The sequence below is a fragment of the Protopterus annectens genome, chromosome 17.part0, assembly GCF_019279795.1.
Source record: "Protopterus annectens isolate FY-2018-M chromosome 17.part0, PAN1.0, whole genome shotgun sequence".
Taxonomy (NCBI): domain Eukaryota; kingdom Metazoa; phylum Chordata; order Ceratodontiformes; family Protopteridae; genus Protopterus; species Protopterus annectens.
Genome location: NC_056751.1, coordinates 260,125,634 through 260,143,095, shown reverse-complemented (window position 1 = coordinate 260,143,095; position 17,462 = coordinate 260,125,634).

Sequence of the window (17,462 nt, the reverse complement as noted above, 5' to 3'; positions counted from 1 at the left end):
AAATGTGCTAAATAGTTTTATTAGATTTTTATATAATGTGTTTATGCTGTAGCATTTCAGATCTGTTTATTTACTGCAGTGAGAATCAAAATAAAACTTCTGCCCTTTAAATTCTGTGGTCATTTCTTTTTCTATTCATCGTGCCATTTTATGATGCCTTTTCCCCCGATTAACTTATTTTTTTTCAGGGACGTCTACCAAAAAATGAGGTTAATATATGCAAATTTAACAAAATAATTGAAACCCCAAAATGATACTGATTCACTCACCTCTACATTGCTAGCAGCACCGTTTTTGTCTCTGTGCCTGTAGTGTTACTTGTGAGGCTGGTTCTTTGCATTGGAGTGTATCTGTGGTGGACTGAATGAAGAACTGTAGGTTAACCTCGATACTAAATTCCTACCTTTTCCTACCATGATTGTTTCTTTATTGTGAAACAAGTTTTTTAAAGCACTCCACCCAAATGTTATTTTTTTTTCTTTCCAAATAGTGATTTTTCCTTCCCTGTAATACAACACTAAATGTCCTGCATAAAGAAAAAACGTTTAATTACTGTTTCTTTTATGCCTGAAGAAAAAGCATTATTTGATTACTCAGTTTCTTTTCTGCCTGAGCTTTTCTGTCTTTTTGTGAAATCTCATTTTCTTTCGTACATTTGTCTTGTCATCTGTTACATTCTGTAAATAAGTAGAAGCAGAGTAGTTGTAATTGTGATTATAGAGTAATTAAAAAATAAAATGTTAAAGATGGTTATTTAAATGTATTACAAGTCACAGATTACCAGCATCACATATGAAATAGTAAAGATTCCGAGTCCGAATAAAAGCAAGTTTTTCAGTCTTGGTTTTCAGATGTAAATGAACAAGAAAACTTCACCAACACATTATTTTTTGTAACATATTTTGGTATCTTTGGTATTAATCAAACCCCAACAGTGGACCTTTATCCAAAACACTTGGTCTCTGTTTAAGTGGCTACTTGCACTGAAAGCTGGTCTTTTGGAAACTGGCACCCTGTTTATAAATGGGCCTTAATCAGAAGTAAGTTACTGATACCGAGAGCAAGTTTTTTATGAATCTGGGCAGATTTCATACAGAGCATCTCTTTTGAAGTCTGGCCCATTGTAACATGGAAGGAATAGTAATTTCATCTTGCTGTCCCTTTGTTAGTATTTGATCTTGCATTTTTTCTTAAACTGCGTTTTATGTAAAGGTGTACGTTATCTTTTTGTGATATTTGTTACAGAATTTTTGTATTATATACAGTGTTTGGCTGAGGCAAGTTAATGATGTAACTAAAGTTGCAATGCTTGTGCAATATACGCAGTTCATCCTAAGTAGCACCTGTTAATCACAGAGGTCAATTTTCTTACACTTGGACACTAAACTCCAGTTATTAGTTTGAAAACCGAAACTAACACTGCTATTTTTTTTTAACCTGACATTCAAATGATCCTTAAAATGCTGCATCAGAGATGGCTACTAATCAGAGTCAAAAGAAGCAAAGTAATGAGAAAGGCTCACTGATACTCGCAGTGCATTCACAAGCTCAAAAGCTGCAGATGATAGAGAGAACATTAAATGATCCCTTAATCATGTGGTTGTCTCTTTGCTCCTATAAAATGCCATCGGATAGACAGAAGTCTTGACTTTGTAACAGTCCTGTACCATGGCATCCCTCTTTCAGGCTATTCTGGGATGTAGCAAATTAGAAACTAACCATTTACATTGATAGAGACATTAGAAATGCAGGAAAATTGAAAGTGTGCTGAAAAATATGAATGTTTTATAAGAAAGAAGTTTAACATTCATTATAACCTAACTAGGGCAGAGTGGGATGCTTTAAAGGAGCTGAGCAGTAGGCAAGATCTTTTAATAAAACCTTCAGATAAAGGAAATAAAATTGTTATAATGCAGCATCATACACAGTATGCACACGTGCTATGAGCATCTGGAGGATGAATTATTTTATGAGTAAAGTGATATTGAATCGTATGATGAGGCATTGTTACAATATAAAATATTGTTGGAGAAAGGATATAGATTGGGGTGTTTAACTAGGGAGGATGTGGATAAGCGGTGTGGTGTGAATGGTTGCAGTACTGCAAACTTCTACTGTTTACCAAAGGTATGTAAAAATTTAAGAAATACTCCCGGTCGACCAATTATATCAGCATGTAAGTACTTTTTAAATAATGTAGGTTTTTTGATATATTGGTTTCTCCTTCCTTTTGTAACCAAACTTGACTCTTACATCAGACACTTTTGATTTTTTGAATAAAATATGTGGGTTAGAATGGAAAAAGATATGTACTGGGTTACATTAGATGTTAAACGTTTATATACTAATATAAAATATGAACATGGTATTCGAGCATTACATTATGTTTTTGGGAGATAGTCCTGTGTCACATTACATTATAGAGTTTACTCATTTTTTGTCTGTTGAACAATTACTTCATGTTTAATAATGTTATTTACCATCAACTTCAAGGCACGGCTATGGGGGTATCATTTACCCCTATGTATGCCAACTTAATGATGGCTTTGTTTGAAGTGGAGTATCTTTATAAACATGAATTTGTCTAAACATGTTATTAGTTACTATAGCTATGATAGCTATGTAGATTTAATTTTTGTCAGGGTGGCCAGGATAAAATTGAGGAGTTTGTTAGATTTATAGCAAAATACATACAATTTGTGTTTTGATGGTGTACAATGTGGAAATGATGTAATGTTTTTGGATTTAATTTTAGAAGCATTTGAGAATGGCGAAATAAGAACATCAGTCCATAGCAAATTTGTGGATGGGGGTCAGTATTTACATGGGACAGTTGTCATCCCCCTCATCTTGTAACATATTTGCCCTGTGGGGAACTGCTGTGTTGATATAGGATTTGTAGTAATCAAATGGACTTTTTTCAGGAAGCTAACAAGACCTTAAACGTGTTTATAGATAGGGGCCTTGACAGTGATTCAGTAAATACGGCCTTGCAGAGAGTTATTGGAAAGAGTAATGGCCAAGTTCAAAATATCAGTTATGGGAATAAAGACAAAGTAAATATTAATAAAATAAGAGAAAAATATTTTGTCACAATATATAATTTTATTTGTAGTTAGACAATAGGTGACTTATTGAAACACTATTGAAAATCTTTAGCTAGAGACACTGAATTATCTAAAATATCATGGGAAGTTCGTTCTATTTCTTATAGGTGTGGGCGTAACTTAAAAGCTATGTTAGTAGTCATTTTGCTTCCCCTGATGGTTACTGTTAGGAACCTGTTATTGTTGGGTATCTTGCCTTGTGGTAGTTGCAGTGTTTGTAAGTATGTAGTGCACATTTAAAAAGATTAATGCTGTCAGTTTTTATTTGGCTAGTGTTTTTTTTTTTTCATGCAACACTGAGGGCATTACTTATGCCCTCCGATGTCCATGCAACTTGTACTATATTGGGAAAGCAAGAGAAAGTTTAGAATGAGACTCCAGGAACATGTCAGGGATATTTAAAAAAAAAAAAAAAAAGACAAAGCTCTGTTGCTGTCCATCTCAAAAGCATAATAGTGACTTCTCAGCATTAAAAGACAAGATTCTTGAACAAATATATTTGAGAATTGAGGAAAAATTGTTCGAGTCCGTTTTTATTCTGAAATTTAATGCATTATTGCCTTTTGGACTGAATTGTGAGTTAAATTGGAAATATTTGATTTGATTGAATTATTAATTAAGTACTTAGTTATTTTATTGACTGGTTTTATAAATGGTGTCTTTTTGCTGTTTTTATGTATGAATCCTTGAAGGCTGATAAGCAGAGGTGCCAGAGAGAGTGAATTTAATAAATTTCTGTCAGTAGTCAGTTTTGTTATATACATTTTTTTATTTTATTTTTTTGTGGACTGCTCTATGCTGGAAAATGTTTTTCAGTTTTGGGGTGTGATTGTCTATTAACCTCATTTACTGAATTCACATACATTTCTTTGTGCTTAGAACTTACCCTTTCACCTGACAAGTATGACTTTGACATGGTGGTAGGCCATGTGGTAGTGAATAAACTACTTAGACATGGTAAAATATAAAAGAAAAGTACTCCTTCCACACCTAGGTTTTGTGCCTGCCACTCTTTCAGGATGGATTGCAACTGTGGTGGCTTTTCAATGTTTCTTAAGGACCATGTCACCTCCATACAGATTCCCAAATACTCAGGATGGACTGCACAGAACTCCAGATCACTCAAAACAGGCACACTGTCAATTTATATATTGTTACAGGGCACCCTGCATGTCCTGTGAAAATCATGCAGACGTTTGACTAACTTTCATAATTGACCAACTGGAAAGGAAAGTTACAAAGGAACAGTGGGAGGGATATTTGTATGGTTTCTAAGTATGTAACTAAGTCCAGAAGGTGTAAAATGTTTGCTTTGAAGTGTTTGCATAGGTATTTTTGTATCCTAAGCAGACTTAAGAAAATTTTTCTTCAGACAGTAAATTCTGAAGGTGTGATGTGGAAACAGAGGTAATCAGGAGCATTGTTTTTGGAGGTATAATAAGATGGCAGATTTTAAGAAGTCCTGTACACAGTGCTTTGTCACAGATGTTGGGGGAGAAAATAGTAGTAACTGAGAAAATTATTCCTTTGAGCTGGGATACAATCTGAATTACTTAGATGCAGTAAGATTGTTTATTTAATGCTGTTAGCTACCCAAAAGGCAGTTACTAGAAAATGGAAATAAAAATCAAAACCAACTGTAACTGAAGTACTGAATATTGTAATGGAGCTAAAAGGGCTGGAAGTGGTATTGAGAAGAGAAGGAGCAGCTTCCATAGAAATAAATGAAAATTTGTAGAAGCAATACATGTAGAATGATCAGAATGAATGAGGTTTAAGGGATGGCAAAAATTGAGTAATTTACATAATGTTGGTATTTTAAAAAGAAAACGTACTGCACGAAAACAAGGAAATACCACTATGGTTTTTGTTTTCTGTTAATGTATGTGTACCTAAATTGTTTCATTTGTGATTTAATAAAGATGTTTAAAAAGAATTAGAAATCCCTGTATCCAGTATCTTGGAATTCAAGGATTTCAAATGTGCTAACACCATCAAATTTTATGTTGAGGTTTCAAAATCCATTAATGGCAGCATTAGTGGTTACCATGACAGCAGGTATTTTCACAAACAAATTCCGTGTTCAGTTAGGTAAATGTATTGAGCTGGTAATCTTGATTAGAACAAAATTATAATGGGAAATTCAAACACAAACCTCCTTGGTTGTCGTCCAACATAAATAAAATTTGCAATAAAAGAAAAGCAAATCCTTGAATTATGTAACATATCCAGAAACTTTTATATCAAGGATAGCATCAGAAATATTACTAAAAACTTGAAAAATACAGTTAGGTCTACTTGAAGCAGCCCCTGAGTATAGGTTAGCACCTGAAGCCAAAGACTTGCAATCCTTGATCTGTTTTAGGAAAAGCTTCAACATTGCTCTGAACGTATCAAAATGACACTTCCCAGTAGAATTTGCTAATATTCTAACAAATTCAAAGTCGACTTCCAAGTCCCTAAAATCGTCCATCACAAAGGAGGATGTACTGAAAGTGTTTTCAAAAATACTTCTGTGGGGCCTAAGAATATACCTGGTTGTTTAATAATAAATAGTAGTAGACATACCCTGGCAGAGCCACTCCTCAAACTCTAACTTAAGATTAGATACTGGTTTTGTCCCTGAAGTAGTGATGCCACTCTGAATAGGAGGCCCTACCACCAACCCCATAAGCTATAGTCCCATCAGCCTCATCTGCAAAGCCAATGAATGTATTATAGGTAACCTTATAAACTCTGATACTGAAAATCTCAGAGTTGGCCCATAGCAGTTTGGCTTTGTCAAAGGAAGAGCCTGCCTAATGCATTTGTTTAACATTGAGAGGGTTACACAGGCTGTTGACATGTCATTCACATGGCATATCTTGTCATGGCAAAGGAGCTTGACTCCATACCCCATGCTGACATCATAAGGAAACTTACCCCACAAGGATCTATTTTTTTTAAAAGTGATAAACTGGCTAAAAGAACCCTGAGAGTGCAAGTGAAAGAGATTCCTCATCAGAAAGCATGAAGGTGACCACTGGCATACCGCGGGGCTTAGTGTTGGAACCTCTCTTTTCGGGCAATTACCTTTATGATTTTTAGACCAGACGGCTCAGGCTAACTTAAGTTTCCAAATGACTGCAAACTTGTTACTGTTGTCAAGTCCCCTTCTGATACCCTAACCCTTCAGAAAGAACTTGCATATGTTGGTAACTGGTGTACTGAAAATAGTCTCAAATTAAGTGCAAAAAAGTGCAATTTGTCAGATTTGGTAGACAACCCCTCCCCTCCACATGCAGCATAGGCAATAATACCCCACTTGGAAGCCTTAAAAATCCATTATTGATACCTTGTCTTTTAATTATTATGTGACAGCAGTAAGAAAATCCTTCTACCTGGCAGAGGTAATTGCCAAGGGAATACCATTCAGATCTTAACTAGGTTATTGTTCCCTTATGTTCATCAGTTAGGCTAACTGAGTGCTATTCCCCTTTGGGGTATACTTCTCTAGATGCAACAAACCACTAGAAAGACCCCATATATTCCTAACAAAGAAGATCACAGGCTTAAAGACCATGAGCTACAAAGAGAGAGACTGGGAGCACCGCTCCTTTAATCATTATCTTATAGACAGTTCAGGGGAAATCTGTGTATCGCCTTTGATGCCATTAGAAACACTGTGTCTTTGCATCTCCAAAAATCAACAGTTCCACACACATCAGAACCAGAGACCTAAATCTTCACAAGCAGAATGCATTGAAGAGACCTTCATCATGCAGCACTTCCACCTCTGGAAAACTACTTCTGCAGATTAAGCAGCTTGACATGTCATCCTTAAAACAATACAAAGATTGGATGTGTACCCACAAATTCTCCCTGGGCTTCGCTTGCTTAGTCCTTCTAGATGAAAGGGTGCTTAAGAGGAGGAGGGAGTACTGGCAAGAAGTAAATGGTCACAAGACTAACTTGCCTTTAAATTATTATGACTCCGGTGAGATTGTGTTAAGTTAAAAAGAGGTAGCTGGAGGCTATTGGGAAAAAAACATTCAAGAGGTGAGACTTCAGACTGAATAACCTTAAGTGAGCACAGGATGAGTGCTACAGATTTTGCAGAAAGGGCAAAGAAGATCTTGGGTGGGGTACTCATGGACAGAATGAAATATTATAGTCTGTGTTTAAGCCATTTAGTTTGTACATGATGTGCTGATGTCATCTAGCCATTGTTGCAGTACCGAGTCTTGGGAATTTGACTGCAGTAGCTCAGAGTTGGCTTGAATAACAATACCCCAGGCAGCAGACTACCCCACTCTCCAATATCAGTAAGTGTAAAGGAATCCGTGGACGCCATCTTCAGTTCTTTCTTGGAGTGTTCGACAGATGTAGAACATTGTTAGTTACATTGTCAGTTTAATTAGCTGCAAACCAGTGATAATTTCGAAAAGCTAAATACCCTGTTGCAGAACCATTTCTTAGGATTTTTTTTCCTAGAGTTTGCTTCTGAGTAATGTCAGTAAAATTAACCAATTGTCTTTTGTGTGGAAAGCAAATTCTGCATAAGGACTTTCATTCATACTTACTTTTCTGCCTAGGCTCTGATTCCAACATCCTTGAGTTTTGTGCTCATTTCAACCAGAACTGAAAGATGTCAGGCCAACTCATTCAACCAGTATCTTATGAAGGTGCTGGCAGGCCAGAGTATGTATTTCATCTGACAGTCTCCAGGCTAACCTCCCAATGAAGTTCAAAGAGAAGGGCCTGAAGGGGACTGACATCAGGGAGTCTGACAACATTTTTAGTCATGTCTGACTCCCCACACCACCTTGAAACCCTTGACTCAGTTGAGGTGCATTTGCAGTGTCTGACATCAGCAAATGTTGGGACTAAGATCTCTGGCATGATATCTGTGGAGGCTGCTATGTCTTCTTTCTACATCTTTACAAGCTGTAATCTGGTTGGTGTCCAAGTCTGGGGCCACTTCACAGATGCCATCTTCTGATGCCAGGCCACAGTTCAGGAGGGTGAGGGTAGAAAACCCCTAGTCGTAACTGGAGAGATTCCTTCTGTGTCCCATTCAGCTGTTTGCTGCCTGTCTGCATCCTCAAGTGGCACATTCAGCTATTTTGCTGCCTGAATACAATCAGCCATATCCAAGCTCTGGCTTCTTAAACCAAAGTGACAGCCAGAGTTGTCTCTACCATTGCCGCTCATGTTATCAGGTCATAAACCCCAGGTCATCTCTCAGGATTTTATCAGACTGGCACAGGATTTCAAGAATTTTATGAAATCCAGACAGTCTTCCATCGAAGAAGAACCTGTGGCAGGAATATCTGTAGGAAGAGGGGCATCTCCACCCAGATTACTCTGATTCCTGTGATTCTGATGAGAAAAAATGGCTTACACACACACAATAGTATCTTGATTCAGTTGGCATTTTGTCCTCAGCTTTGCCCTCTGAGGACTTATAATTTAGGGGCATACTTTACAGGATGAAAGATTTCTTGAAGTGGGAGTCTAGAGACTTCTCCCAGGCTCAAACCAATTACAGGGCACATCTGAGTTTCCCTCAACCCAGATCTTTAGCAATTACTCCAGCATATGTTGTCTTGGATGATGTGTTTGCCGATATACCCTTGCAGCCTGGTTCATTGACCCTTGCTTCTGGAAAGCCTGACCACTTCTATAGTGTGCAGGACACCCATATACACATAACCACCCTTTTGCGGAACCCAGTGTAGTGTCTCTGGAGTCCAACAAAAGAAATTTCTGAGTCTGCATACAAGAACCCCTTGCCAAATGATTGAGGGGAGTAGAAAGCTGAACCAATTTGGCAAGAAAACATACACATCTGCTACCCTGGCCATGGAAACTCTTCATTTACCAGTTCCCTGTGCTCAAATTCATTGAGTCTGTACAGGAACTGATAAAAAATGAAGTAAAAAGATCCATGAGAGAAGCCTTAAGAGGGACATCCAGGAATTTGCCAATGTTGGCCTTCAGGTTTCCAGACACTCGCTCAAGTCTATCATGCTCTTGATGAATCATACAGGGTAGCAGCTGTGGGTCCTTTACCAGAAGACATGCCTGGCTGAGTAATCAGTTCCTGTCAGAGCAAGTAAAAATGGAACTCCTTTACACTACTCTGAACCAGAAGTTTCTTTTCTGACATGTAGAGAAAGTAAGTGGTCCAAAAACTGGAACAAAAGGGAAAACAACATAGAGGAATTTTCCTCTGGTAGATAGCAAATGTTGGAGGTGTGACGGGGAAGAAAGAGGTAATTGGGAATATATTTTCTGGGACTAGAATGAGTTGGCTGACTTTAAGGATTCCCTGTGGGATGCACTGTCAGAGATGTTGGATGGGCAGATTGGTGTGGTGAGGGAGATGATTTTTCTGAGCTGTGGTACAGAATCAGAATTCCTTAGACATGGTAAGTCATGCTGTCCCTGATTATGGTGGCTGCCAAAAAAGCAATTACTAGAAAATGGAAATCAAACTCCAAACCAGCTATATTAGAAGTAGTGAATATAGTAACACAAAGAAAACCACTGGAATTTAAATATTTAGAAAAAGATAAGAGCAAACTACATAGGAAAACATGGGAATTGTGGGCAAAATACATACAGGGGAGGAATGTGGTTTAAAAGAAGGCAGGACTTAAATGAGCTATAAAATGTTTGACTGAAAATGGTTGGGTAGATACGTTATGTGTAATTGCAACTGGAAGTGTCCGTATGGTTTGTGATGTAAAATGCTTGCAACTAGGATTGTGTCAGTGTGGTTTGTTTTCCTTTATATAATTTCTTATGTCGTATGTGATGGTTTACTAAAGATGTTGTTTAAAAAAATGTGGCAGGAATTAAATTTATGTAATATTTAGGTTATATGATAGCAATATATTTGAAGCATAATGTTTGTTAATTTTAACTTAATACAGTTTGATTACTTTTATATAAATGTAAATGTGCCTATGTCATAAGTGATAATTCAGTAAAGGTGTTTTAAAAAAAAAAGGGGGGGGTCATGAAATCTACCCGCAAAGGGGAAAAAAAGACCAAGTTTTAGTAAGTGACAACTCCCTTACTAGACTTGTGGGGGTGGGGAGCACAAGGACCCAGAACCCAGCAAGGAGCAGCTGTGCCTACCACAGGCACCTCCCTCATCCTCTTCCGCAAACTCCCACCCCGGCCCCAATCTTTCCTCTTTTATCATCTCAGAATCTAGGGGGAAAAGGATTTCCCCTATTACTGTCATCTTGGCAACAGATCGCTCAAAACCAATGGATACTTTATCAAAAGGTCTACTCCTTGTAACTTTGGAGGATTACCACCTTAGGGATTCCTTCTCTCCCCAAACAAGAAAGACATCTCATTCAGTCTGATTAGCACCTGTTGCAGCAAAGATCCAGTCAGCCTGTCCACTCCCCCCGACACACACACAAAGAGGGAGGCACAGGATTTTTTACTCGAGGCTCTTCCATGTTTCCATATTGGCTTTACTAGGAAAGGCTCATCCAGACTCTGCCACACTTTGCTGTGAAGGAAAGGTTAGTTTGATTTTTATTTGTTGTATTTTCTATTACTTTATTGCCTTTTTATATTTTGAATACTGTGATTTGTTTTCTTTACCTTGTGTTTTACTTTTGTAGTCTGCTTTTAACTGCATATTAAAACTTCAAAATAGACCACAGCTCTGTCTCTTGTGAGTCTGGCTGAAATTAGAACCGATCAATTAAGGACTCGTACATGAGAGAAGAGGTCACTTAAGGTTAATCATTTGTGAACTGAGAGGGTGGAGCTAGGAATTAAACCTTCTATTTAAGGGGTAAAATAAAGCATTTCAGAGCTTTACTAGGAAAGACTCACCCAGACTAAGGTTAGTTTGATTTTTATTTGTTGTATTTTGTATTACTTTATTGCCTTTTTATATTTTGAATACTGTGATTTGTTTTCTTTACCTTGTGTTTTACTTTTGTAGACTGATTTTAACTGCATATTAAAACTTCAAAAGAGACCACAGCTCCATCTCTTGTGAGTCATGCAGAAATTTTTTCCACCCGACCACCCTGTTACTATTCTGTTCTTAAATACCAGTGTCTTTCTAGTTGCCTACCTCGTATGTTAATTTGATCATATATCTCATTTCCTCTCTGCTTTCACCGGCTTGTGTGAGTAAGCACAAAATTATAATTTTGTGAAATCACTCCCCTTCAACTATTTAAATTTATTGGCCATCCTACTGTATTCCATAGTACCAGAATGCAAAAGTGACCACCCCCTTTCAATCTGTGTTGCTGTTTTAAAAATAGTGACTCCCCACTAAAACTTTTTAGACAGGTAAAACGTAAGTTACCTACTTTCACATCTAACTTCTCTAGTGCACACTGCAGTGTTTAGGGATAAACAATTTTTTTTCATCTTACCTGTAAGCATCCCTGTGACTAGCACTTGCTCTAATACCTGCTGGAAAGCGCTAGGAAGCCTTAAACTGGTACAAGCACTCAACTCTCATCCTTAATAAGGAGAAATTAATCATAGGCACTAAACAGCCTGTAATTGTAAAGTAGCTTGCTAAGGTAAGGGAAAACAGCTCTTGTAAAAAAGCACTAAACCAGGCATGTCCAAGGGTCAGCTTCCGGTGATTTCTTCTGTCCACCTGGTGAATCTGGGCATACTGGGGCAATGCAGCAGTTGTCTCATGTATACAGACAGCCCTCTCCTCCTACCACCCAACACTACAACCTGTGAGAGATGCACTTATATAGCCAGACTGAAAGCAAAGCTCTCTCCACCCAAGATTGTGCTAGACAGTCAAGAGGAGAAGGTTAACACCCGCCCTACACCTCAGGCAACACATAGTCCTTCTAAACCCACACTACCAACACCCATGCATAGCAACACTCAAGCCACATATGCGGAGGCTCTTAACTGTAACCTGCCCAAGCAACAAGGACCTCCAAAGCTGAAACGCAAACACCAGTCACAACCAAAGTGTCACACAGCTCACAACACCTGTGTGCCACCCAGCAACAGCCCCTAAGGCAAGACAATGTACCTAACACATAAGTCATAGGTGACTCTATAGTCAGGCACATTGATGTCCCACTCACCAGACTGAACAAGGAGAAAATTACAGTCAGCTGCCTGTCGGGTGCCAGGATCCACCACATAACACATGCACTCAAGTCACTGCACAAGTACAAATATGACTGTCATTGTCCATGTTGGAGTGAATGACTTGAGACGTACCTCCCTGGACTACATGAAAAGAGACATGAAAGCTCTTGGATCATGTGACCCAGGCAGGTATGACCCTAGCCCTGAGTAGTATCCTGTCTTCGCCTAGAATGAATACCACAATATAAGGACAAAATGATTGACTTCAACAATTGGCTAAGCTTCTGGTGTCATTCAAAGGGGATCCAGTATCTGTCTGCCTGGGATGACATGATCGACAGACCATGATGCTTTGCCAGAGATGGTCTGCACCTGTCGCCCCTGGGATTCAGGTTACTGGCTAAGGCTCTTGTCACCCCTATAGTGCCTTTTTTAGGCAAAGTTCAAAAGACAAAACCACCACCATAACAGGTACAAGCATGCAAAATTTGAAGGAAATGCTACTCAATGGTAGAAGTCTAAACCTCAAAATGCTCTCTCTCGAGTCACTCCTAAAAATGGAGAACATCGATATCTGTGCAGTAATTGAGACCTGGTTCAAGGCTCCATAGAGCACCCCTGCAATACCAAACTTCATGACACCCATGCAGACGGGAACTGAAAGTTCAACTGCTGAGTCCACACTAAGGCACTGTACGAGCACATCCACTCATGCATGAATCGTGCCATCCCAAATAGAGCCAAGATGCTCTCCTCCAAAAAAATAAAGCCAATCTGGTGGTCCCCTGCCATAAACAAACTTTACAACAAAAAGAAGAAACTGTTGCAGAAAAGAGGAAAATCCCAGGATGCAAAAAAACTCCCTTGCCAGTCTCACTAAGAAGCTGAGGTCCCTCATAAAATCCTCCAAAGCTAGTTACGAAAATAAAATTGCCAAAGATTCCAAAGACAACCACAAGGCATTCTATAACTATGTTAAGAATCTAAATGGCAATGTTCAGATCTGCTCTGAACTACAACAGAATGGCATTAAATATACTGATCCCAAGGATATTGCCAATATCAGACAGATCGATTCAGTGCCAACTTCACCCCCCTCTCACCCCCTAAATGGCCCATCTCAATACCGGAAGATAGCCAAATTCTGGTAACGTCCACACAGGTAAAAAAAAATGCACTCTCCAAAGCTAAGAATACAGCATCCATGGGACCAGATGACATCCCAGGCTGTATACTACATGAACTACAAAATGAACTGGCACCTCACCTAAGTGTCATGTTTAATCATAGCCTCACCTCAGGCTTTGTGCCCACTGAGTGGTGCACAGCTACAGTTATCCCACTCCACAAGGGGGGATCCACCTTGGATCCCGGGAACTACTGCCCCATCAGTCTGATGAGCCTAATCTGCAAGGCCATGGAACGAATTATCATGGAACTTATAAACAAAAACATCGGCAACCTTCAAACACTGGGATCCACCCAGTTAGGGTTCGTGAAGGGCCGATCTTGTCTCCTGAACCTGATTGACTTCTTCGAATCAGTTTCCAGAGCCGTAGACGAGGGTACTGCGGTCCACACAGCCTATCTGGACCTCGCCAAGGCCTTTGGCACCATCCCCCACTCAGGAATCATAGATAAGCTTACTAAGCTGGGCATTAATCCCTACATCACTCGATGGGTTGCCAGTTGGCTTACTGACAGAACCCACACTGTAAAAGTAGCTGTCTCTAAATCCAGCTCCAGACAAGTGGAGTACCTCAGGGTTCAGTCCTGGTACCACTCTTGTTTGGCATCTACTTCTCTGAAGTACAGGTCAATGCTAAGGGACTCTGGCTAACAAAGTTTGCAGATGACTGCAAACTGGGAGCCATTATTGAATCTCCAAATGATATGGATACTCTACAAAAGGGCCTTACAGAAACAGATACTTGGTGCCAGAGCCATGGGCTCAAGCTCAATGCCAAGAAATGTATAGTTATCCCCTTTGGGAAAAAACATGTACCCGTGAATTACCACATAGGTGGCAGTACACTAAACACTGAAAGCATGATAAGAGACTTAAGGAGACAGGTAGACAGTGGTCTCACCTTCGATAGCCACATCGCCACAACAGTCAGGATATCCTTCTATGTAGCACACCTCATCACTAAGGGCTTTTCATCCAGAAAAAACGAGGTCATTGTCCCACTGTACTCATCCCTCTTTAGACCCATTATAGAATACAACGCCCCATTTGGTATGTACCTCTCATGACACCTGCAACAACTGGAAAGGCCACAGAAATACCCCACTAAAAGTATCACAGGCTTAAAGCAGATGCCCTATGCTGACTGCCTTAAACTCCAGCTATACTCTGTCGCATATAGTCTACTCGGAGGTGATCTCTGCTTAACATACAAGGCCATGTCAAACCCAGAGCTGTTGGACATGCTACACTTAAAGAAATTCCAATCCCTCAGGGCCACACGCTCCAGGGATCTAAACCTTGTCATCACAGTAAACAAAACATACTGGAGGGATAGGTTCCTGACCCAGAGACTTCCCAGACTCTGGAATAGACTGCCCATACATGTCAAGCAGAGCGCCTCTTTGGCCCTCTTCAAAAGGAATCTTGACAATTGGATAGGAGAAAGGAAATTCACCCCGGGGATCACATAAGTCGCCCTGCTAGACGGGGGTCCAGGAAGTAAATAGTGTGGGAAGAAATAGCCAGGGAATTGTTATGGCTAGGCTTGTACAGGCCCTAGGGCCGATAGCCTAGTACCAACCTATGTTCCCTGGAAGGAGTCCTGGAGATGAGTTATAGACCTTTCCAGTCTAAACAGGTTTCTAAACATCCCCAAGTTCAGGATGCTTACTTCCAAAATGCTGTCACCTTTCATCATGCCAGAAGCATGGAGGGTATCCTTCTACTTGGATGCCTACCTTCACATTCCAATTGCACAGGAAGTTCCTATTTTTCAGAACAAATTACCATTTGGCTTCTGCTTCCAGAGTTTTCAGCAAATGGCTGACACCAGTCATTGCCTTCTGCAGGACCAAATAGGGTATACATCTGTTTTCTAGATGTCTGCCTGAGCCAAGCAGCATCTCTAGAGAAGTTCTACAGGGCTATGCAGATTACTGTAGGATGCTTTCAGAAGATATGGCTCACCATTAATATTTAAAAATTCCAACTGTGTTCTGCCACAGGAGTTACTTTCCTGGAAAGAGTACTAACAGAAAACTTTCCTACCTCAAGACAAGACCTGCTCTTGCAGTTTACTTCCAATTCATCTGCAGCCAGGAAGCCATCTCAGCCAGAGACTTCGGAGACTTGGGGAATGTGGCATATTGCATTCTGATGGTTCCCTTAGTGTAACTCTACATGAGAAAGCTACAGTGGTTCATTAAAAAAAATGCTGGTCCCAGCACCAACAGTCTCTGGACATGTTTATTCATGGAGCCATGAGAGACTTCAAGGGCAACCTAAAACCAGGTCCCCTAAAAATCCTGACAGATAACACGACCTGAGCAGAATTTTAATAGACCCAAACAAATGGATGCTTAAAAAAAGATGTTTCTCAACCTAGTACAGTTTGTGAGGTGTGCCAAAGGTAGACTTATTTGCATCCATGTAGAACAGACATCTGAGAATGTTCTGCTCCAGAACTAAGCAGACAGAGGAATGGAAGATGAACAATTTGTCTTGAACATGATTTATTTTATGTAAGCCTTCTCTCCATTACCTTTACCACAGAATTCTTTAAAAAATCAAAAAGGATGGGCCAGGGGTGGTCATGATTACACTTCAACAGTCCAGGCAGCACTGATTCTCCTGCCTGCTTTCCCTCAGCAGAGGGAAGATCAGGCCTGTTTGTGCATGCAGGCCTTCTTAACAAGAACAAAGGATCTGTCATTCACCCAAATTTCAAAACACTGACTCCCAAAGAGTGGATGATTTGTCCTTTAATCCCTTAATCCCTTAATCTCTGCCAGGCATCTATTCTCTGAGGATGTGGTATCGCCTGAGAAAAGTTAGAAAACAGAGTAGAAGGAAGTCTTATCTTAGAAGTGGAAACTGTTTTCTATTTGCTGCCAATCAAAAGGGATTCTTCAAAAGCCAGTGAGCCCTGGTACAAGTTCTTGGAATGCACATCTCACTATATCAGGAAGGTCTGTCCTATTCCTCTCTAAAGGTGCGTGCTTCTGCCATTTCTGCATGCCTGCCCATGTCTTCTTTCTGCTTCCACTCACACATGAAACAGTTCAAGTGTATTACACATCAGAACTCCCAGAAAGCACCCCATTCCTTCCTCGGTCCTTAACTTTGTGTTTAAAAAAAAAAAATCACTGTCCTTCCCTTCAAGCCATTTCTGCTTCTATGAAGCTCACCTGGAAAACCTCTCCTCTGATGTTGTTAATCTTCATTCCATTCATCACTGATGGGGTTCGATTCTGAGCCCTCGGAACAGAGTCGGCCTTGTACCCATGCTCGCGCCACCAAAAAACGCTCGAGCTGACTTTACCCATAATCCCCTTCTCCCCGTTACCTCAGATCTCACTTGCCACATTGCTGTAAAGCCACATTCAAGCCAGCTCTCAGCTAAGTCTCTGATTTTTTGGAATATACTGTTATTTTGATATTTCTGGTTACCCAAAATTGTTTAGTGTTATTATCTAGTGTGCTTTTTTTCTGTAGCTGTGTTTCGCCAATGATTTCCACCCTCTTCTATCTTTACTTTTGGTAGTCTTTGTACCATTGCTGGTACACTCCCCTTTTTCTCTGCCTGCTGTGGTAATTCTTTATATATCATTGTTGGTATTTTTCCCCTTCCTGTTCATTACTGTTGTCTGCTTGGTTGTTTTATTTTGTTGATTGTTTCCCTTTGCTGATACTGTGGTTTCTAATATGTCTGATAAAAAGGGCACCTCGGGCTTTAAGTAATGCCTGAAGTGTGGGAGGAAAATGCCTAATAGCGATTTTGTATGATTGTGTTTATTGTTTGGGAGTGCCTCATCTCTGGGTACAACCTCCTTGCTCTTTCTGTTTGGGGTTTAGCTCTTGTACCCTGAATGAGCAGAAAAATAAATTAATGTTGAAAGGCCTACCTTTCTCAGAGGCTCTCTCCGCGTCGGAGGGTTGACCCCTCCTAGGAAAACGCAAGCACAATTAGATTGCCGTTGCTCATCTTTTGTCATTCCCCTCCTAGGAAAGACAAAGTGCCCACACTGTCACCCTCCAGTAAGAAGAAGAAAACCACCAAAGCAAAA